Source organism: Rattus norvegicus, chromosome 11, assembly GCF_021556685.1.
Source record: "Rattus norvegicus strain SHRSP/BbbUtx chromosome 11, alternate assembly SHRSP_T2T, whole genome shotgun sequence".
Classification (NCBI taxonomy): domain Eukaryota; kingdom Metazoa; phylum Chordata; class Mammalia; order Rodentia; family Muridae; genus Rattus; species Rattus norvegicus.
The window spans coordinates 76973437-76996308 of NC_141544.1; positions in this window are offsets into that span (position 1 = coordinate 76973437).

Consider the following 22872-nt stretch of genomic DNA (forward strand, 5'->3'; position numbering starts at 1 on the left):
CATCTTGCAAGCACATCACTGTTGAGGACTGAAGGCTTTGTAGCTGTTTGGTGTTTACGTTTCTCCTCTGGCAATGCGGAGGGTACCTTCCAGTACCGTCCACAGTAGTCCGCAGAGGTGAGGGCTCCAGGCAGGCACCAGCTTGTCTGCCCTGTGTTCAGTGAGCTGTGTAGGTGCTGTCTTCAGCAGTAGGGCCTTCCTGTCAGTTTGTGGAGAACAACCTTGACAGTAGCCTGGTTGTGAGGGGTTTCCATGGGATCCACTTGGCCAACAGCTCAAACAGGTGTAATCCATTCTCAGCACCAGAGGTTTCATTTGCTAATGAGTCATCCTGGGGCTCTGTCTTCCCTGGTATTTGGTGACTCCATCTAGGCTTCTTTCATACATGTATATGTTTTAAGAAGCTGCTATTGAATTAGGTTTCCATATGACCCATCAACTGGCCCTTAGTTTTAGCTTCCTTCCCTACTGTTCCTGCTTACCCACCCCCTTCCCATTTGATCCTCCTGTCTTGCCCCTGCATCTTTAACTTTCTTTTCTATTCTCCCCTTATAGGGAGACCTAACCCTATACCCTATTTCCTTACTCTATATCTAACCTCTGTGGTTATATGGAGTGTAGCTTGCTTGTTGAAGAACTGAGAACTAACACACACGTATATAGATGAACAGATATCATGTTTGTCTTTCCAGGTCTGGGTTACTCAGGATGATTTTTTTTCTCTTAGTTCCATCCATTTACCTGTGGCTTTTGTGGGTTCATCTTTTTAATGACCGAGTAATATTCCATTGTGTAAGTGTATCACATTTCCTTTTTCTACCCACTGATGATGATGGAGATGTAGTTTGTTTCCAGTTTTGAGCCATTAAGAATTGAGCAGCAATGAACATGGTTATACAAGGGTCTCTGTAGGAGAGTTTTGAAAAGTCATTTGGATATATGCTCAAGAGTGGTATAGCTGGATCTTGAGGTAGATTTGTTCTCAGCTTTGTGAGGAACTGCCACACTGTTTCCAATAATACCTAATACAGTTTTGCACTCCAACCAACACTGGGTTCCCCTTATGTTCCGGACAGCATGAACTGCCATTTGTTTTATTGTTCTTGGCTATTCTGATTGGCATGCGATGATACCTCAAAGTATGTTTGGTTTGCATTTCCCTGATGACTATGGATATTGATAATTTTCTTTAAGTGTCTCTCAGCCGTTGGTAGTTTTTTCTTTTGAGGATTCTCTGTTTAGATCTGTGAACCCATTTTTAAATTTGGTTGTTTTCTTATGTCCAGCTTTTTTCTTTTAGTTCTTTATATATTTTAGATATGAGCCCTTTATTGGATATATAATTTGAAAACAATCTTTTACCATTCTGTACCTGCCACCTGCTCTGAATCATGGTGTCTTTTGTCATAGAGAAGCTTTTCAGCTTCCTGAGGTTACATTTATTAGTTGTTGTTCTTACTGCCTGCGCTAACAGTGTTCTGTTCAGGAAGTCTTTCCCTGTGCCAGTGGGTTCAAGAATAGTTTATGTACACAGAACTAAGCTGTATATGACTTGTTATGTTTAGTTTCTCTCAGTATAATATTCTTACAACCTTTACACACTGAAGTATGTGTCTCTTCCTATACTCTTCCTATACTCTGTGCAACAATTACTGGGGAGCAAGTAGCCAGGAAGTAGTAACCAGGATGTCTATTTTGGCTGTTGTGGTCCCAAGAGAACACCATCACTTGCAGGCAGTAGCTGCAGAGGACAGATTAAGAGGTGGATATTCATCTGAGTTTTGAATCTCTCTTCCCTCAAAGGAATTAACTTCTCCACCTTCAACTATCACTCCTAGGATTCATACCATAAGTTAAAATGCTGACTTATCCTGATCTTCTGGCCTTTACCTAGAGCTGCGATGTCTGTGCTCTAACTCTGACATATGGAACCTTCAAGTCCAGGGTCAGAGGTGGCCTAGCAAATCTCTTCCATTGGTTAAGCATGGAGGCTCTTCTGTCTTGCTTGGAACTATACCAGTGTCGCGGGAGGTAGCGATGGCAGTTGTTAGCGTCCAGAAGATGGATCCAGAGCTAAACTGCCTCTCACAGTATTTGCTCAGTATGAAGTCAGCTTTAATCAGCCCTCTTCCGCTGGCGTCCAAAGGGGGAGGCTGGCAGCTTTTCATTTCAAGGTAGTGACCTACCTGGGAGGTCTGAAGAATGAGTCTGACAGCATTCCAAGAGAATCCTTCCCTGCTGCTCTATGCCTGTGTGCAGACCTAATCTACATGCAGGAGGGCGGGGGCAAAGGCAAGACGGAATGGGCCTTTATGTTCAGTGTGTGGGTGGAGAGGACCAACCGTGAGGTGTGTGTCAACCCCATTTCACATCTCTCTGACAGGCTGTAACTTTTAGTAACTTTAGCGGCATTTGCTTTTATCCCATGGCGACTCATTAAGCTGTGAAATCACTGAGGCACTGTGGGCATCTCTGTCCACATCTCCAGCATCAGCTAGCTTTCTAGTTCCTACTGAGACAGCCAGCTTTCAAGTGCTCTCCTCCCCCCCCCCCCCCAGTGCACCTTAACAGCAAGAACAGTAGAATAGCTGCCGAGCAAAGGGTTAAATGCATGTATGTGACAGTGACAGCCTCTGCCCCCTAAGCTCAGTTCTCAGAGTAGATGTTAGGCCACCTTGGAAGTTCTTAAACAGGTTGCTATTCTCCTCTACTTTCTCTGGTGGACCAGCTTCACGTGTGTTGCGGACGCTGTGGCCCTCATTTTACAAAGTGCTGTTGCTAAGTCCCCTTTTGAACTTTCCTAACTGATACTTCCTCTGCCTTCAATTTTCCTTTGACCTTTCCCCTCCTCTCCTTCAAATCCTCCACCATTATCATGGCCACCAGTTGGTAACTTACACTGGCTCCTGTATGGGTGGTTTGTTCCTACTCCCCACAGTCTACATTCCCTCCCCATTCTTCCATGTGGTGCAGCTCACCTCAGTGCCTGCCATAGTGATCGTTGCCAGAGATGGGTGTGATCCAGGCCCGAGAGCAAGAGCTCCCAGGAGATGCTTGTCCAAATGAGCCCTTTTCGTTTTGTTTTGTTTTGAAACAAGGGCTGCTACGTCGGTAGCTACTAATTGAGGACAGTGTGCTTAAAAATAAAGCCATCAGACAGAGTGTCGGGAGTTCAGTGTGGAGAAAGAAGAGTTAAACAAAGTTGATACCCAAGTCCCTTGCCACCTTTGTGGGCATTTTTACCTTTGCAAGTTCTCCTGGAACACAACTCAATACATTTTATTCTATTCCCAGGTGAGTTCGAGCGGGCCTCTATCTAACGTGGACTCTGTCATCCCATGCAGTTGCTAAGCTCTTTTTACCGTGCTATGTGGCTTTCTTGCCTCATTAGATGTTAGGAGCTGCCATCCCTTTCCTTCAGCTGAGGAAACAAACTGAGAGAAATTTCTGAGGACTTGCCTGCGTCATGGTAATTCTAGTCACTGCCGAGACTTAGACCCGAGATTCCTGACTGCGGAGCGAGAGTCACTGTTTCCACGCATGCAGTGCTGCCTCCCCTGGGTAGAAACAGGACTCTGATGGAAACTGGCACTGTCTTCTCCCGTGGGGCCCTCTTTGCTCTAACTCTCGTGGATCCCCTGAGGTGGGAGCTTTGTCTTTGTCTCAGATCGGCTTTCAGATCGGCTGCCTTTCCCTTTCCGTCATCTGGATTCTGTGTAATTGGTCCGCACCAACCACCTCAAGTTTTATGTGTTTATTGCTTGTAGGTTACTTGTAACAAACATACCCTCACTCCAGACAGTGATTTTTTTTTTTTTTTTTTTTTTTTTTTGCCTCCAGGTGATAATAACTTTGGCCTTGCTGCTCATTTGACTCAAGTTCTTCAACCCCGCCATTGATTTCCCAACAATCTGAGATCCCGGAACATTGCAAACCCCTGAAATCCCACACACTCCTGCTATAGCTTCCTGGTTTGTCTTTTTGAGCACCCTGTATTAGGGTGTTTAGCAGCAGAGGTGTAAAACACACCACTGTCTCACTGTCTACTTTCCACCTGGGCCCCTTTTCAGCCATGCAGATCTCTTGATGGCTTCTGCCACAGTTGATTCCCCTCTCCTTGGCCTTAGCCAATCTGTTCATAATCTTGACATCTTTGTGCCTTTAATAGCTGAGTTCAGTTTGCCCTCATGAAACTTCTGTAGCAAACACTTTAAACTGTCCGTTCACCCTCCCTGTTTCCTTTCTAATAATACCTATGGCTTTCCCTAAAGCTAGCTTCCTTGAGGATGTGTACAAGCTCCCAGAGCAGTGTAGCTCAATGGTTGGAGTTAGTGGTGGGCGTGTAACATGTTTTCACCAATTGTGGATAGAAATGACATATCACTAACAGGGAAAAGGCTTTAAAAGCCAATGCATGGTTTACCTTCCTCCCTGCTGCAGTAGTTACTAAACCTTATGTCAAGATGAAACGCCATTGTCCCGTGTCCCAGAGTGACTATAATGGTTGAGCCCTGCCCATCAGCTTACCCTGTCACACCATGAGAGCAAAAAAATGTATATCTGCTGAGTTTAAGCCACTGGGATTTGGAGGTTGAATTACCATTGCATAGGAAGGCTGGTCTAACAGAGCAATCTCAGTTTTGTGTTTTTGGGTTGTTTTTTGTTTTTTTTTTTTTTTTTGGTTGTTGTTATTGTTGTTTTTTTTCTTTGGCAGTGTCGGGGTCAGGAACCTGGCAAAAGTGAGCAAGCAGTCTGTAGTGTCTAGTGACCAAGGAGTTGATTAAGAAAAATGCTTACAGGTTAGTTGCTATACTAAGAAATAATAAAATTATTATTTCCTTATTATAATAAGGAAAGGCTCCTGTGGCTTCCAGGAAGGAAGTCTTTTTCACTTTTATAGATTCAAGGGTGTTAGAGCTCAAACCCAGGACAGATGGCTCACTGAGATGTATTATCAGGTCACATCATACCCTGGCCTCCAGGTTCTCCCAGCATCCCTCAATCTCTCTACCTGTTACAGGGTCCTACTGGCTGGCATGCCTTATCCCCTACCCTAACTGTCTTCAGCTGGGGTACTTGGGTGCCCTTCCCTCAGCTACCCTCCCCTATACTCGAGCCATTTTGGTTACCTGGCCCTTTTGGTTTCCTGTTTACCCTCTTGACCAGTCTCTTGGCTCAGGCTGCCCCACTCCTCTTGGTTGGGGGCTCCTTCCCCCTTCCCTTTGCCCCACATGGTCCACTCAGGGTCATGGTCACTCTGGACTCTCCCAGATGTCTCTGCCTCTGATTATGCTTTCTTTTTATCTACACTAACCTTTCCCCATCACACTAGGAGCGGCCATGTCCTTCCCTTTTTTATCTCTTTTTTCATCTGACCAATTCCCCATTTCTCTGGATCTTGTGTGTGAATGTGAAGCCCAGAATTACTAGAGAAGTCATCTCAGTACCAGCCTTCGGGTGAAGCCGACATACAGGAAATAGGTTTTTCAGTCAGCAAAGCCAATAATCTCCTTTGTTGTTTAAGCCACCTGGGTTGGGTTTGCTATAGACTTCAAAACTATTGAAATAGGTCGCTTCCCTTCTGTCATTTCTACTTCTCACTAGTCCATAAAGTCTCAGAGAAGTAATAAGTACCAGTAGCATCCATTTGCAAAGACCAACTGTGTGCCTGCCACCATACTGATTTTCAGAGGGAAAACAAATATATTCCATATCAGGGTGGCAGATATGTGTGAGCTTCTTGAGAGAATCTTTTTTTTTTATGCATACTTGTTTCCCTGGCAAATAACACATGAGCGGATGCTGGGCAAATATTGGACCAAATGAACAGACATAAATTGATATTTACCCTACAATATTGCTAAGACCCCAAGTCTGCCGAGCTTGAAAGATTCAAGAATGATACAAGATAGCGTGCGCTGTTCATCTCAAGCCTGACCACCCAAAGGCCGTGCTACGAACAACAAAGGCCATGAAGGGAGCAATGCATTCTTGCCTGAGGGTTGGAAGCAGGGACACAGACTTTTCTGGAGAAAGGCAAGTTTTGCCTTAAAGCAGGGCTTGGTGGGTCAGGGTTAGAGGGCGCAGAGTAGAATCAGCATGGTGGAGTTGAGGTAGCGTATAGATACCTTAACCTGTCGTTAGGGCAATCACAGAAGCGATGCTATGTCATTAAGCAGACACATGCTATACTGAGAGCATTCACTACATCCAGGCACCTATGCTGATTCTTGCTAACTCACTTGTTCAGATTATGTGCACCTAGTAGGTCATTACATATAGACATCTCTCAATGCCATTTCTCCTCAGAGAAAGTATACATTTCCAAGGGCATGTGGCAAGTGTTCTGCCTCTTCTCTGGCTCTCAACTAACTGCCGAGCATGCTCACACACAGTAGGCCCTCAGCTGAGTGCCTGTATTTTGTTGAGGTGCTGCCGAGGATTTGGTTTGGGGGATGACGTTATTTGCCTCCAGAGCCCGGTTTTCAACACATCAATGCTTCATCAAAGCCCTGTCAGATCGGATTCTCAATAGGGTCTCTTAAATACATGCTATTAAAAATACCGAAATAGAGATGCCATCTGCTTCAATAGACTGAGCCCGGTGAATCAGCAGGAGAGGTGGGAGGCTGATCCAGCCAGACATGAACCAGTTGGGTGGGGAACAGTCAGCTAGCTCTCTCTGTGTCTTTACCACTCTAGAGTGCTCCTATCTGAATCTACAGATTTATAGGGGGAAAAAAAAAAGATCAAGCAGCTAGCAAAATGTGAGACTGGGTGGCATCTGGGCTCGTTAACAGCTGTCTCTGGCTGGAGCCCTGGGTCCCGCTACGGATGGTGCTGAAACCTATGTCAGAGTAGGAGAAAGAAGAGCCAAGGGACATGCCCTTTCCCAGTAGCTGGGCCTCCAAAATCTAGAGTTTTGTTCCTGTGCAAGTTTAGAAAGCATTAAGGAAAAAGAAAAAGTCAATTCATTTTGGGAACTGTCACTACTGAAGTCACCCAGGACTTAAATCACTGAAATAAAATGCAATGGTGGGAAAGGAGTCAGAAGACATTTCTTGTACATTCTGGTGACATGCCATCAAGCCTGAATGTCTAAATGCTCCAGGCTGCCAGGGGCCTGACCACGGTCAGCTTCTTTCCCCACTGCTCTTGTAATGCTGTGGTTGGAGCTGGTCATTCTTGATGCTGCCATTAAAGTAGAAAACAGATTCTTGGGTCACTCATCACCTCCCGAAACATGTTGAGAATGTTCTCTGTCTCTATCCCTCTCTGTCTCTGTCTTTCTCTCTCCCTCCTTCCCTCCCTCCTCCCCTCCCTCCTTTCCTCTCCAAATCCCCAGGATTGTCACCTGTACCAGACAAGCTAATACATAAGAAAAGGCTTTGCTTACGAGGCATGCTAATCAGAGACTCACTGTCCTCCTTAGTTGGAGCTCCCAAGAAGGCAGTATAAAAAGATCATCCACAGTGTGTTTTCCTAGGGAATGGCTCCTTTTCATCACCCTTCTCTTGGGGAGGCTAACTGTCTGGATCCTGGGGCCCAAAGGGGGCACATCAATTCACTGGGGTCCAGGGTCAAGCCCTTGTCTTTGCAGCATCAGGAACTTGGTCTTGGCAGAGGCTCTGAGTTGATCAGACTCAGGACTGCTGACTCATGCTGACCCATAAGAGACTGATCTATAACCAGCATGGCAGTTTATTAATTTACAGTGGGAAACGTTTGGCCCGATCTGCCCCTTCTCTCCCTGTAGGCCAGTTGAATGGGAAGAGAGTTCATCAGAAGGTTGCTCGGTGAACAGAAAACGTTGACGAGGGAAGCTGGAGGATTGAAATGTTCAGTGTCACCAGGCAGTGCCTATGCAGGATCCCCATCTCCTCTAGGCAGTCTAGGATTTCAGGCACCTCAGTGGGGAACTTTGTCCTAGAATTAGGCTTGCATGGGTCAGAGTATGCCAAGATTCCCTGTTTCCCCCACATTGCTTCTGCTGGCCATTCTCCGGACAGTAGAGTACACTGGTCTCTCTATAGACTGTTTCTCATCAGACCTCCTGCAGTGGAACTGTGAGTCCCAAAGTGTCTGCTGAACAAGGGAAACTGGTTACCACAGCAGCACCTGCTTCCTTGAGAGAAACACAGACTTCTGTAGTATGTGGGAAATTCTAATTCATTAAGTTCAGGGAAGGGTCTAGGAAGCTAAATATTTATGGGGTTCCCAGGGATGCTAGGGCCAGGGAACAACTCCTGTGAAAATCTTGTTTTAGAATCTCTTACATCACCTTAAGATGACTGTGCATATTGTCATCCGATCCCTTTTAGGATGGTTGTATATGCTAACCATTATACATGGGGGGAGGGGGCAGTCACCATTGCCTCTCCGAGCTTTCTTTCTTTCCTTCCTCTAATTCTCCTTTTCTTCAGTCCCCTGCCCCTCCCCATTTCCCTTCCATAAATATTTATCAACACCTAATGCGTGAGGTAACTTAGGAGTTTATGGCTCCGAGTGACAAAAGGCAAAGCTGCTTTGAGGTGGTTACTGACTTCGGGGGTGTGGATGTGTAAGCCAAGTACAGACTGCACCGGGGCCAGCCAGTAAAATGGAGATCTGATACGAGCAGTCTAGAGAAGGAGTGGCAAGGACCTGTCCAACAGTTGATGGGTTCCAGGACATAACCTTATACTTCCAAGTCGTCTTAAGGGGCACTCCAGGTACTAAAGCCCCTCCCACCTCTAACCAGGAAAACAGCAGCTCTTCTTCCCCAACATGCTTCCTACCTCGTCAGCTCCGGCCAGTGCCTGGCTTCCACCAGACCCCAAAATCGGGGAAGCAAAGGGTTCAGTAAGCATCTTTAATTATGTTCCCCAAATGGGTTCCACCAAGACAGATTTTGAAATCCTCATTTTCCAGAAGAAATCGAGGCTCAGAAAAGTTAAGTCCTTGCTAAAGGTCAAAGGTGAGTGATGGGACTGGATTCCAGGTTTACCCTGTCTTAAGCCCTGTCCCGTTCTTCGCCATTCTACACTGTTTGTGGATGGGGGCGGTGCATGCAGGAATTTCGAGCCTGAGCCTCACAGTGCTGTGCATATGTATTTATAGATAATTCTCATAATTTCTCTCTGCAAAATGACATATATAAATACACATCTTCTAAATATATGGTGCAATGATGACTATCATATTCCTACATATAAAATACACTAATGCCAAAATCTGTGTTCGCTTACATGGCTAGTTCTGATTTACTTACAGAGAAAAATAAAGGCTACAGCAGAACAGGGTGGGAATCAGGGTACCTGGCCACTCACCTACTGTTTTCAGAAAGGACTCCATTTCCTCCTGGGCCTCCTTTCTGTCATCTGAAGGAAGGTTTGACCAGGTCCCTAACATGCTAGGTTTCAAAGGACCCAGTGACAACTGTTACTGTGTTTTAGATGAGAGCATAGAACTGGAAGGTAGATTAGAAACAAGCTGAAAAATGGGGATGTAGGGATAGCTTAGCGGACAGGAGTGCGGGCTTCTTTACAGATGAGATGAACTGAGCTTGGGGCCCAGGATCCACACTGAGCCACTCATCCCCATTCACCTGTAACTCCAATTCCAGCGCCCTCCTCTGGCCTCCACAGGCACCTCCATAGCACACAGACATTCTCTCTCTCTCTCTCTCTCTCTCTCTCTCTCTCTCTCTCTCTCTCTCTCTCCCTCTCTGTTTGAAGAGAGAGCTGAGCCCATATTAAAAGGCTTTTTCATAACATCTAATACTAGGGAGGATAGCAACTTGTTTGTATAATATTGCAGTTAATTTTTTTTTTTTCGGAGCTGGGGACCGAACCCAGGGCCTTGCGTTTGCTAGGCAAGCGCTGTACCGCTGAGCTAAATCCCCAACCCCGCAGTTAATTCTTATCACATTGCATCACTTACCTTTCTCTTGCTATGATAAAACACCATGACCTTACAGAAGAAGGTTTATTTGGGCTTGTGGTTCCAGAGGAATAAGAGAACGGCTCCTAAACTTCAAGCAGGAAGCCTAGAGAGTAGGCTGGGAATGGCATGTGGCTTTGAAACTTCAATACCTGACCCTTGTACTTCATTTCCTCCAGGAAGGCCACACCAAAGCCTCCCCAAAGAGCACCACTAACCAAGGGTCATGTATTCAAACTTCTGAACCTGTAGGGGATATTTCCATTCAAGCCACCATTCATGTGGGCCCTATTTTTATTTGTCCACCTCTGAGGAACAGAGAGGTTAATAGTTTGCCCAAGGTTATAAGACTACTAAGTAAAGAGGTCAATAGTGAGACCAGGCCCAGTTCTAGGGCCATTTGCTTCCTATACAGTTTTAGCTTTCATTTTTCTCATTTACGGATCTTACTCAAAATAACCATGTAGGGAATTTGTTAAAATTCACCTTGAGATGATGTGATCATGGGCTATAAGGAAGGAGAACACACATCAGCCCATGTAAGTGGCTTTCCCAGGGCAGGGCCATTCTCTCTTCCTTGGAGAAGAGAGCTTGAAAAGAGTCACAGTCAGAGAAACTAAACACATCAACCATACCCATTGCAAAGAGGTGATACCTGGACCACATCCCAGAACTGCCCTGTCCTGGAGAACACCTAGAACAGGGAAGGAGATGGAGGTGGAGCCTCTGCTTCCTCCTTTTCTCCCTTTCTCACTACCCACGAGCAGTCCTTTCTTCCTTGTGTGCTTCCTCTTACATGCTGTGCAGGTGGGTTGCAGAGAATTGAAAGAGACTGTCTATAAATTGCTCTCGATAATTTTGAAGTCATTCTGCACCACATACTCAAGCCTATACTTTCAATAATGTCAGAAAAGTTTGCTTCATTTTTGCAATGCTTCGATGGGCTGAGTGGCATTTTTTTTTTTTTACACTAAACCTACAGGTGACACATAGCTGGAAAAGACAGCCACTGAGCTAAATCAGAATTCCAAACTGTCTAGACAGTCCAGAGTGTCTTGTCTAACTCAAGAAGATGAAATATCTCAGAAATAATTGCAGAGTTCTATGTTTAGAGCAAGAGGAAAACCAGGCACATACATTCTGGTTGGAGGGGAGTTTGTTCATACGAAAGGATTGGAGACTGTAATTACCCACAGGTTGAATGTTTGCCAACGTTGGGATTCAACGTTCTGCTGAAAAAGAAAAGGAGCACGCTGATCTTTAACTACATGAAGGGACTCAAGGTGCAGATTACAGGCACCTCTGGTCTTGTTGCAATGGACTGTGGTCAGACCATACCTGGGGTATTGGATTCTGTGGCAGTTACCACATTACTTGGGGCTATTGACCAACTAGAATAAGGTTAATGGGATGGTGAGGATAGGGAAACCAAGATAGTTGGTGGAAGTGGTCTAATTTAACCTTAGAGACAGAGGGGAAGAAAAATCATCCATCAAAGGAATACTACCTCATGGTCTTCAAATGCTTAGGACACTGTCCAGTGACAGGCAGAATAAATGTGTTCAGTTCTGTCAAGATGTGAAGCTAGACCAGAGAGCTGAAGTTCAAGAAGGCAGATTTCAGTTCAGCCTCTGAGGTAAGAGCTCGCAAATAGCTGAGCCATTGTCAGAGAGAGAGAGAGAGAGAGAGAGAGAGAGAGAGAGAGAGAGAGAGAGAGAGAGAGAGGAAGGAAGTGAGAGCTCTGAGTATCTGGCAGTTTTCCAGCTCTCTGCCTTGGAGGAAACTTTCACGTGGGGGCAGAGGTGAGATAAGAAGCAGAGGAGAAGCATCAGTTTGATTTCTATCCCTTGGACCAAACGAAACATCAGAGTGTCTGTTTTGCACTAGATGGATTCATGGCTGTAGCTTCACCTGATATTTTATGCAAATTCTGTCCCAAATTGGATGCCACGAACTATTTGAAGAAACAAGCCTGGACTCACAGCCACTTGTGCAGCACCTAGGAACCCTGATCCTATAGCCCAGTCGAACACAGTGGAACTGCAGTTCCCACACTCATCCATCTGCCAGACGACAGGACTCGCTTCTTAAACATCTATTAGGTAATTACTGTTTCTGCTGCAGAAATGTTCCTGTTATTCCAAACATCGTATTTTATTCTTTGTGCTCTGTTTGGTAATCCCTAAATGCTATTTTTCTGCTTTTAAGAATGATGAGTAAACTGAAAGAAAAGATGGACAATTTTTTTTCTGCTCCAAGATTTGGCTGAGCTCATGACAGCGGCAGCAGGAGACTTCTTCAGGACATCTAGTCATCAAAGGCTGAGCACGGTGTCTCAGATCTCCCTCACCTTGACACTCCCCCACAAGGAAGTCGGGTTGTGTTACTCTTGAAATTCTTATCTGGGAATTTAAGAAAGTCACATATCACTTCTTTTTTGGAAGATAGAGGAGACAACGAAAACTTACTTTGACACACTCAACACTTCTGACGCCAGATGTGTGCAGCCCCTCAACCCACCACATACCATTCTGCAGTGGGCAACACCTCGTGTCCTCTTGCTAAGCTCTGACACAGTCAACCTAGTGGTAGATCTCACAGGTTGAGGCCTCAGCCCCTCAAGACTGTCTCTCATTTCAAATGGCAGTTGTTGCAAACCCCTAGTTGCAGCACCTTCTGACCCACTGGGTGTAACTGGAGTTCCTGTCACTAACCACCCTTGATTCAATTAATTTCCTAGAGCAGCTCTCAGAACTTATGTTTACGCTGGCTCTTGCTTTCCCTTTAGTTAAAAGGATTGTATAAAGGAATACGGATGAACAGACAAATGAAGAGAAGCATGGGTAAAATATGGAGGAACAGGGTGGGGTCTTCCATAGCTTCCACACTGTTTCAGAAAGGTGACCCTTCAGGCACGTTCTATGCATTCATCCGTCCACCTAGATTTAGTGTTCCTTATGTTTTTTTTAAAGGCTTCCTCACAAATGATTAAGTCACTGGTGATCATCCCAACCTTCAGTCCTTCTCCCCTCCTAAGAGGTTGGTTCTAACCTCTAATCCATTGGTCCTCAACCTTCCTAAAACTGCCACCCTTTAAAACAATTCCTCATGTTGCGGTGCCCCTCCCCATCAGAAAATTATTTTTGTTGCTACTTCATAACTGTAAGTGCTACTATTATGAATTGTAATGTAAATATCTGGTATGCAGAATATCTGATTTGTGAATATCTGAGCCCTGTGAAAGGGTCATTTGCCCCTCAAAGGGGTCACAGCTGACAGGTTGAGAACTATTGCTCTGACTGGAACATTGGTTCACATGGCGGTCATGCTCCCCCCTCTACCCACCCTTCTTCTCAAGAACATACAGAAAGGCACTTAGCCCTTTGAAGCTGCAAGAGCTTGAGGTGGGTGTGCCTGGAAATGGAGAACAAACATATTTCAAGCATCACAAGAGAAAATAAGCCTGTTTCCAAAATACTTTGGATATTAAAATAACAATGGTAACAACAAGAAGAATATATGTAACTATAGTGTTTGCTACTGTGGCAAGCCCTATTTACATTATTTCATACATTATAATTCATTGAATCTTTAAAATAATCCAGTGGTAGGTGCCATTATCATCTCCATTTTATAGATGTAGAAATATGACATGGAGAAGTTATGTAACTTGCTTAGGTCACAGGGTTAGCAAAACAGAAAACAGGTTTTTAGGCTTGTGATTTCTGACTCCAGAAACCAGGTACTTAGATACTATATGTTACTGCATACATATCATCATACATGACTGCATATACCACCATGAACTACAGTACCTATACAGTACATATACTACTATACATATATCACCATTTATGATTGCATGTATACCACTGTATATTAATATACATATACTGGGGACTGGAGAAATGATGGCTCAGTGATTAAAGAGCACTGGTTGTTCTTCCAGAGGTCCTGGGTTCAATTCCCAGCACTCACATGGCAACTCAAACTGTAACTCCAGTTCTGGGGGGGAACTGACACTCTTATACCAATGCACATAAAATAAAATTAAATACATTGTAAAAAATACATATATCACCATACCATGTTTCTTCCCTATTTTTACAATTCAGTTCTCTGAGTTAAATCTATGGTGTACAAGTTTCTAATTTAAATATCTTAAGGTATTTCTAAATGTATGTGTGTATGTATGAATTCATTGATTTTTGAGATGGAGTCTGGGGCTGCATTCAAGCTCAACATCTTCCTGACTCAGCCTTTCGAAGCGCTGGGATTGCAAGCATGTGCTACCACACTGGTCAAAAATGCATTATATTTTAAAAACAAGCATAGTAGCTAATAGTTCTGCCTGTGATATCAGATATACCTGGAGTTATATGTAAGTTCCTCACTGAAAAATTAAGTTTTTGGTTTTCTTATATGTAAATTTTTACAAAATGCTAAAGAAGATTAAGAGACATAAAATATGTAATGTGCTTAGCAGGGTGCCTCGCCCAGAGTTTGTGCAGGAAATGTTTGCACTCATAAATATGTATTAGGATCACATAAAGTATGGGAAGACTGAGAATTGGAAGAAAGAAAATCACAGAGTTCTAACAACGGATTCTGATATGTTTTCTTTATCTATGTGTGTGTGGTAAAGTATCCTTTGGCTGTCTAGGGCCTAGGAAGAGGTCTTTGGATTGCCAAATCATCATTGTTGGTAGGGCAAAGTTCAGAGGTAACTCCGGTGAGCAAAAGCAGAATCATTTAGTCTAACAAACATGAAGGGCGATGGGAGTCTCTAGGGGAGAAATGGCCTGGCTTGGCTTTTCTAAGTAGTCTCAACAGAGGCCATTGGTCACATCTTAGAACGGTTAGGATAGATTCAACCTGCGTTATCTTTTATTTGAGTTCACATGGTTTTTTTCTAAACTGATGATGAATCTGAGAGCTGAGCCTACTTTAAGTCATTCTTCTCTGGCCCACTCCTCCCAGGGTTGCCATGGTGATCTCATCCAGGGTAGCCATGGTAGGCTCATCCAGGGTTGCCATGGTGATCTCGTCCAGGGTAGCCATGGTGGGCTTACTCAGGGTACCCACGGTAGGCTTATCCAGGGTAGACATGGTGGGTTTACTCAGAGTAGCCATGGTATCTCATCCAGGGTGGCCATGGTGGGTTCGTCCAGGGTAGCCATGATGATCTCACCCAGTGATCTTGTTCGTATTTCTCTGTCTTAGACTCTCAGAAAAGTGGGAGCACCATAACACAACTTAAACCAAGTTAGCCATGGGGACTATCAATGCTTTATTAATAGAAAATCCACACCAAGAAGATTTATTTCCTATGCACCTGGCATAAAGACAGCTACTAGAATCCAAGGAGAAAATTCTTGACCAAACTTATTTATAACCGCCAACGGATATTGCCATGGCTCTTCCCCAGCCAGCCATGCCAGACGTTGGAACTATGAGCCATGTTGTGAGTTCTGAAGGCTTATATCATTTTTTTTTTTTTGGTTCTTTTTTTCGGAGCTGGGAACCGAACCCAGGGCCTTGTGCTTCCTAGGCAAGCGTTCTACCACTGAGCTAAATCCCCAGCCCCAGCTTATATCATTTTTGAAGCTATTGCATGTTAACCTAACACCTTGCTAAGGCAGAATCTGGGCAAGCCTGTCTTTCACTTTGCTAACCCAGGTCACCAGCACTTGATAACTATTACTATATAAAAATATAACCAAGCTATGATTGAACTGCTGTGTACAGATCCCTGTTCAGAGCATTAGCTCCCTAAGAGGAAAAAGAGGTCCTGACCAACGGGGCTAGTGAACAATGATCCCCCCACCCCTCCCCATGTAGTGTACCTAATGTCCTCCATGGCAAAAGCATGGCCAGTTTATAATCATGTACATCCACATTGCTGATTCCAGACTATGATTTACAGCCATAGCCCCAAGATGTTCAATTGTAGCTCACGGAGTTCCTGCAAGATGCCAACACAAGTGAACTGTCTCAAAGCCAGAGTGACAGCTGATCCTTTAGAAGTGAGAACACCAAGAAGGAAGAAACAGAGCCCTCTTCTCATGTTCCTTGGCTCTCATGGCTAGCTTCACAACCTTAGCTGACAAAATCCAGTCATCTCAATGTCCTGACCTCTCCTGAGTGATAGGCTTTTCAAGGTCGAGAGGAGTTTCTGGCTTTTCTCTGCAGTGATCCATGAACACAATCCATCACAGGAATCTTGGTCTTTTTTTTTTCTGCTTTCTGGACATGCTGTTGGTAGTGACTGAAGAGGCTGGTGCCCCGTGAGGAACTTCCCTGCAAACCAGCAGCTAAAGCACTGGTCATACTCATGCTTCTTGTCTCTAACAGCTTCTGATTGAAGCCCATGGTTATGGTGGAGGAGGTTGTCTCTCCTGTATTCTCTTAAATGAATCTTGACCCAACCTTTGGAAATCTTCTGTGTTTAATTAGAAAGGTTAAAAGGTGAAATGAGGTAGAATGGGGCCCCTGTATTTCTATGACTGACTTATAGAATCAAAGACTTTTTGTATTAGTTACCTGTGGGCAGATTTTGGGCTGATTTTAATCAGGCATGATGAACCCAGGCTGAAACTGGAGGGATAACGTTTGATAAAGACTGTTGTTATAGGAGAAGGAACTCCAGAAATTTTAGATTAAAAAAAATAAGAATCTTGAGAGGATCTTAGAGAATGTTCTGTGAAAAAAAATTACATTAAACCCTGGATAGAAAGCCAGCCAAAAGGACCTTTATTGAGTGCACAGAATAACTTGGTATTGAAATTGGAGGGAGATTCAGAATCATTAGCAGATTCTTAAGAAAAATCAGGACCTTGGGAGTGGGGGGTATGATTGGAAATAAGGACAGAGTAAGGAGAAAGGACTTCCACACTAAGACTGGAGGGAGCCCAGCCTGACGAGTCCAAGGGCTGAAGTTCTGGCTTGGCCAACATATTGATATGGGAAGTGGAGGCACATAGAAAAGACTAAGAACTCTCAAATACCCGAGGATCCAGTCCCAATTCTCCCAAAGAGTATTCCAGGGAAGCTCTTCTTGAGAATATTTCAGAGTTGTTTCTGTCCCATAACAAGTGGTTATTTTCAAGTATGTGGAAGGATAATTTACATAAATGACATTTAGAAAAAAGTATATGGAAACATGCTACTGTAGAAGCAGCCTACACATGTGGGCATGTACACACACACACACACACACACACACACACACACACACACACACACACACACACAGAGTTGAAGTTAACTTACAGCAGAATGCCCCTACCAGACACCACAGGTTAACAAATATAAAGCCCCCCATGCCAGGAATGTGTTACCCCCTTTGGAGTTGTTGGTCAGTGAGGTCCTATAGAACCCAAACATTACAGACAATGTATTGCCACTGCTATTTGTTACCTTTCAGAACTGGAAAGGAAGACTATTTCTGGAGATATTACATATTTGAGTTATAGAACATGGAGAAATCAAGCTAGAAGCATCATCCCTTATTGGCCAGCTTTCATAGTGCGGGGAGGTGCTACACATGCAACTAGAAGAGGAAATTACCAGTCTTACCAAGCAGGGCATCCTTTGAGCTGTTGGCATGGTAAGACATGTCTATTGGTGCAAAAGTGTCCTGAACATCATAGGAGTAACTGATCACTTTCTGATTGGATTTCAAGTCCCACTCCACAAGATGAAAGCCATACCTCACACCATTATCAATCTAAGAACCTTTAGCTAGATGGGTTATAGGCCCTAGGGGAGAACCCATTACTACTATTTTGCTAAATGGACATAGTATTAAATTGATTCCTAATGACTGATTGTCATACTATAGATGAATGCTTCTCAGCTCTCCTCAGAGGATATTTGCAGTAGATGTGATTAATGCGGCTGGTTAAAGTATGGAGAACAGGAGACTGCAGAATGCTCAGGTCTAAATGAGACATCTTTACCACACACCCTCTCCTCCAAAGGTTCAGGGATCAATGTGGAAGACGGGATGGGGAACATTTAGGATCCAGAGGCAGTGGATGACCACAGGAAACTGTCTTGTGGACACAGGAGGACAGTTGCACATCTGAGCTCACAGCAGTTGTGACAGCATGAACAAGGCCTGTGCAGGTTTAAACCAGACCAAACACCTGCATGGAGAAGGGAGGTTGGCACTATTGCTCCCCTAGCCAAGTAGCTATTGGCCGTGGAGGTGTGGGGCAATGACTTTCTTTTAAGCGTGTAACCCTTGATAAATCAACTATGACCAGTAGAAGGCCACACATCTAAGAGTATATAGGCAGCACAAATCGAACTTAATAGTTTTTTTTATTACAAAATGACCATATTATTTACTTTCTTCTCTTTCCTCCCTCCATCTCCTCCCAAGTACTCCTTCCCTATCTCAAATACATGGCCTCTGGCCTCATTTTCTTTGGATGGATATATATATATATTCACATATATTCATAATATTCAAACATGTACATTCATTATATATTCACACATTTATACATTCACACACATATATACAATCATTACATATATACATATATTAGGAATGTACATACATATCATTATATATATATACATATATATATATATATATATATATATATATATGGAAGACAGTTTTCTCCCGCTCTCAGCATTCCTTAGTTGCCTGTAGTTCTCTGTCTGGGATCGGACCACATGAGGCCTCTATCTTCCATGTTTGCTGTTGCCATCCCCATTCGGGTCTTATTTAGCCAGCCATGTTGTTGAGCATTCATGTTGTATTTTCTCTGACATTTCTAGGATTTCTAGGAATACAGTGCAGCCTCTAGAAAGCAACCAAGGGCAACAGTAATAACCTGTAATGGTTAGGGAGACTCTCAGGCCCTTTTGACTGGACAACTTGGAAGGGGTGTCCCATGCCTGGCACTGGTGTTTTTGTTAGATAGTCTATGGCTTTTAGGAGTAGCACTGCCAAACAGATGGAAAAGTATTTAAATGATTTATGTCTATATATACACATAGACTTATAGGAATTATATGTAACTTTAGGTAAATAACAGTATGAGTCCTTATGATTTTTTAAACACACTTTTTCTGTTAGTTTACCTTCTTTCCTCCACTTCCGTGTTGCTCTGTCTTCCCCCATTTCCCTAATTTTCCTCCTCAAATTCTACTGTGTGAAGAGGTCCCAACGTTGTCTGGGTAGGGAAGGAGTGGTGGGTGTGGGAGGAATTGGGGAAGGAATGAATATAATGAAACCACACTGAACAAAATGTTCAAATAACTGATAAAGTTTTTGTTTTAAGTGGGACTTAAAGAAGATAGAATATTCTTCCCTCAAAGAACATGAAGTTGGGGAGCGGGTAGTCTAGACCCAACATGGTAGCACTGTGGTGTAACTAGCATTTCGGTTCCCTCCATGTGTGTGCATTTATTTGTCTATGTGTGAGTGCCCACGTATGTGCAGGTGTGCTTTTCCATAGAGGCTAGAGGTTGATGTTCAGTATCTCCATCACTCTCCACCTTAATTTGTTTGTTTGCATTTTGTTTTGTTTTGGTCGGTGGGTGTTTTTGAGACAGGGTTTCTCTGTGTAGCCCTGGCTGTCCTGGACTCACTCTGTAGACCAGGCTGGCTTCAGACTCACAGAAATCCTCCTGCTTCTGCCTCCTGAGTGCTGGGATTAAAGACTCATGCCACTATGCTTGGCTCCACCTTGGTTTTTGAATGAAGATCTCTTACTACGCCTGGACCTCAGTGTTGTGGACAGACTGGCGAGTCAGCGGGCCTGCAGTTGTGTCCCTCCACCTCATCCTGAGAGCTAAGATCACAGACGTGTGCTGCTGTGCCCTTGTTTTTGTGTGCATGTTTTATGTGGCTGCTGGGGATCTGAATTCCAGTCCTCCTGTTTGCACAGCAAGCCCTTTATTCATGTAGCCATTTTCCCAGGTCCCGATAAACTTACTTTTTTAATGCCAACATCTTTAGCTTGTGGATTCCACCATCCAAACTACTGAATCTATAACAATCACACCTACCACGGAGGCAGAATGGAAGCCACCAGGAAGGGAGGATGGGCGTGTACTTATTCACTGACTGAGCTGATCTCCTTTAAAGAGCAATCCTTGTAGCATCTTACCTTATAATGCCTACTAACGCTTTTTTTCCCAGCACGACTGGTTAATGGGAGAAATCCTAACTAAAAGACTACTGAAATATAATTTTTAGGCTTGGCACTAGGTTGAGTGTGTGTCTATATAGACGTGTGCATGTATAGCCTGCATGTGAAGCCCAGAGGACAAGCCCGATGGTCTACAAGGATTGGACTCACATCAGCTTTGGTGGCAAGCCTGTACTGGTTGAACCATCTCACTCAGCCCTATTGTGCTTGAAATTAAAGTTCTCTTAAGATAAATGAGAATTAAGGATACTAAGTAGACAAGTAGCCACCTATGGCGTAAGTCTCTAATGACAGAATGACATAAACAGGTTTCCGGGTCTATGTTACATGTTGGATAGAGCTCTAGATGTCTCCGGATTCTCAGTATGACTTTTCATTGGTTCCAAGTGAAGTCAAGACAGTTTACAGACACTTTCCAATGCTAGAACTCTGGGTTTAAGCTAACTTGGGTAAATCAAAGATAAGAATGATGTTTAAAAGGGACACTTGTGTAGTGTGAAGTGAAACTGAAATTAAGCATAAGACCACAGTAGCGGGTACAGAGATGGGTTCATAGATATTTTTGTGTGTATGCCGTTGGGATGGAACTTTGGGCCTTGCACTTGGGAGACAAACACTGGGTCTATACCTCTATCCTTTGATGGTAACTTCTAATTTTCCATTGCGCGCTTGTATTACCCTAAACCTTTGGGTTTTTTTGTTTTGTTTTGTTTTTGTTTTTGTTTTTTTAAAGTAGATGATTCCTACTGAGTTCCTTTCTCCCATGTTAAGCTCCTTTGTGGAGGGAAGGCATTTGGCCCAACAGCTCACTTACAGTGAGACATATGCCCAATGTACAAACTAGGCCAAAAGGCCACAAAATGTGTTAGGAAACAAACCATGGCATATGAGATTGTACTTGTACAAACATATTGTGTGTGTACTATTGATCTCCATGTCATAGGGGAACTGTAATGAGCTGGCAGAAGCTCCCAGGAGGGAAAATTAGAAGATGAGAAAGCTGTTCTCTGAGGGCCATTGAAGAGCAAACAGCACAGCAGATCTTTAAAGGTATAGGGGTGTGGTGTTCTGCCCTGACACTGGGCATGGCGGCTGAAGAGGCAAAATGTCGTTCCACTGCCTGGCAGGTGCTGGGCTTTGGGGAAGGATGGAGACACTGCTCTGGAAATGGGAAAGTGCAGTCTGAGGTGTGAAAAAGTTGAAGCTGGTATCCTGTAGCTTCCAGGCATCTAATCGCAGCTTAAAAAGCTGCTCAGAGAAGTCGTGAATGAAAACCTGCAAAGAGGCCAGGACCTTGCACCCCCAAACTCCTGGACATTCAGGTGCTACTGAGTTTCGAGGAGTTGAGAGCATAGTCAAGTTGAGGATGATGACTAACCCAGGGATAAAGCGGGGCGGGGGAATGGGAGCTCTGGTTTCGATCATCGATGAGGGTCCTTTGCTTGGCTGCACGCGGGTGTGGCTGGGGCCTTCTACGGGAGGCAATGGCTCTGTAGGTGAAGGACTTGCTCCACGCTCCCCTTGGCGGGTCTTAATGAAAGAGACAGTCCTTGGCTCCAAACTGTCTGTTTACTGTTCATCATGGAAAATGGATTCACATCAACTTCTCAGGGTGGACCAGAGATTAAATACCTTTTGCAGAGAGAAATGTCTGAGAAGGGAAACTTATGGACTAAACCCTCAGGGCCTCTAGGTACCTCATTAGCACGGAGAACTCTGTTCTGGGCCTATGTAACCAAAGGTCACCTTTCCTTATGTAGGAAGTATGGCACGTGTTCCAGGCCAGGTATTTGACAGGGAGCAGGGAGGCATCTACTGTCACAGGTGTGTACCCACTGAGTTTCTGGGGTCTCAGACTTGCTCTACCTCCTAAGCTTCCTGGCATGGTTTACTGTCCCATATAGGGATTTAGGGGGTCTAGGCCTATCTATATCTGGCCCTACCTAGGCTGCATGGTTCTAGAGAAGGCAAGCAATTTAGTTTTCTTATTAAAATAAAGAAAGGGTTGTGTGCTGGCTAATTTCCTTTCCTTTCTTTTTTTCTTTCTTCCTCTCTTTCTTCTTTCTTTCTTTCTTGCTTGTTTTCTAGCAACATGACACAAGCTAGAGCCATCTGAGTGGAACTGGAGAAATGCCTCTATGAGATCAGGCTGTCCACTAGCTGGTAGGGCATTTTCTTAATTAGTGATTGATGTGGGAGTGTCCACCCCATGGTTGGTGGTGCCACTCTTGAGCTGACGGTCCTGGGTACTATATGAAAGCAGGCTGAGCAAGCCATGATGAGCAAACCAGTAAGCAGCACCCTCCACGGCCTCTGCATCAGCCCCCACCTCCAGGTTCCTGCCCTTCTTGAGTTCCTGCTCTGACTTCCCTTTAGTACTGGACTGGTAACCAGAAGTGTAAGTGAAATAAACCATTTCCTCCTGAAGTTATTTTTGGTCACAGTGTTTTATCACAGCAATAGGAACCCTAAGGCAGATGATACTTAAAATCTTTTGCAATATAAGTAGTTATTTTATTTTATTTGATGTGTACCAGTGTTTTGCTTACTCACATGTCTGCACCATGCAGGTCTGCACCACATGCATGCGTGGTGCCCACAGAGGTCAGGAAAGCATGGGAACCCCTAGACCTGGAGTGGTGGATGGATTTAAGCTGATATGTCGGTGCTGGGAATGAATCACGGGCCTTCTGCAAGAACAAGTGTTCTTAACTACTGACCCATTTCCAAGGTCCCCACGTGGAGTCCTTTAAATTGGAGGATTTATCCAGCTGAT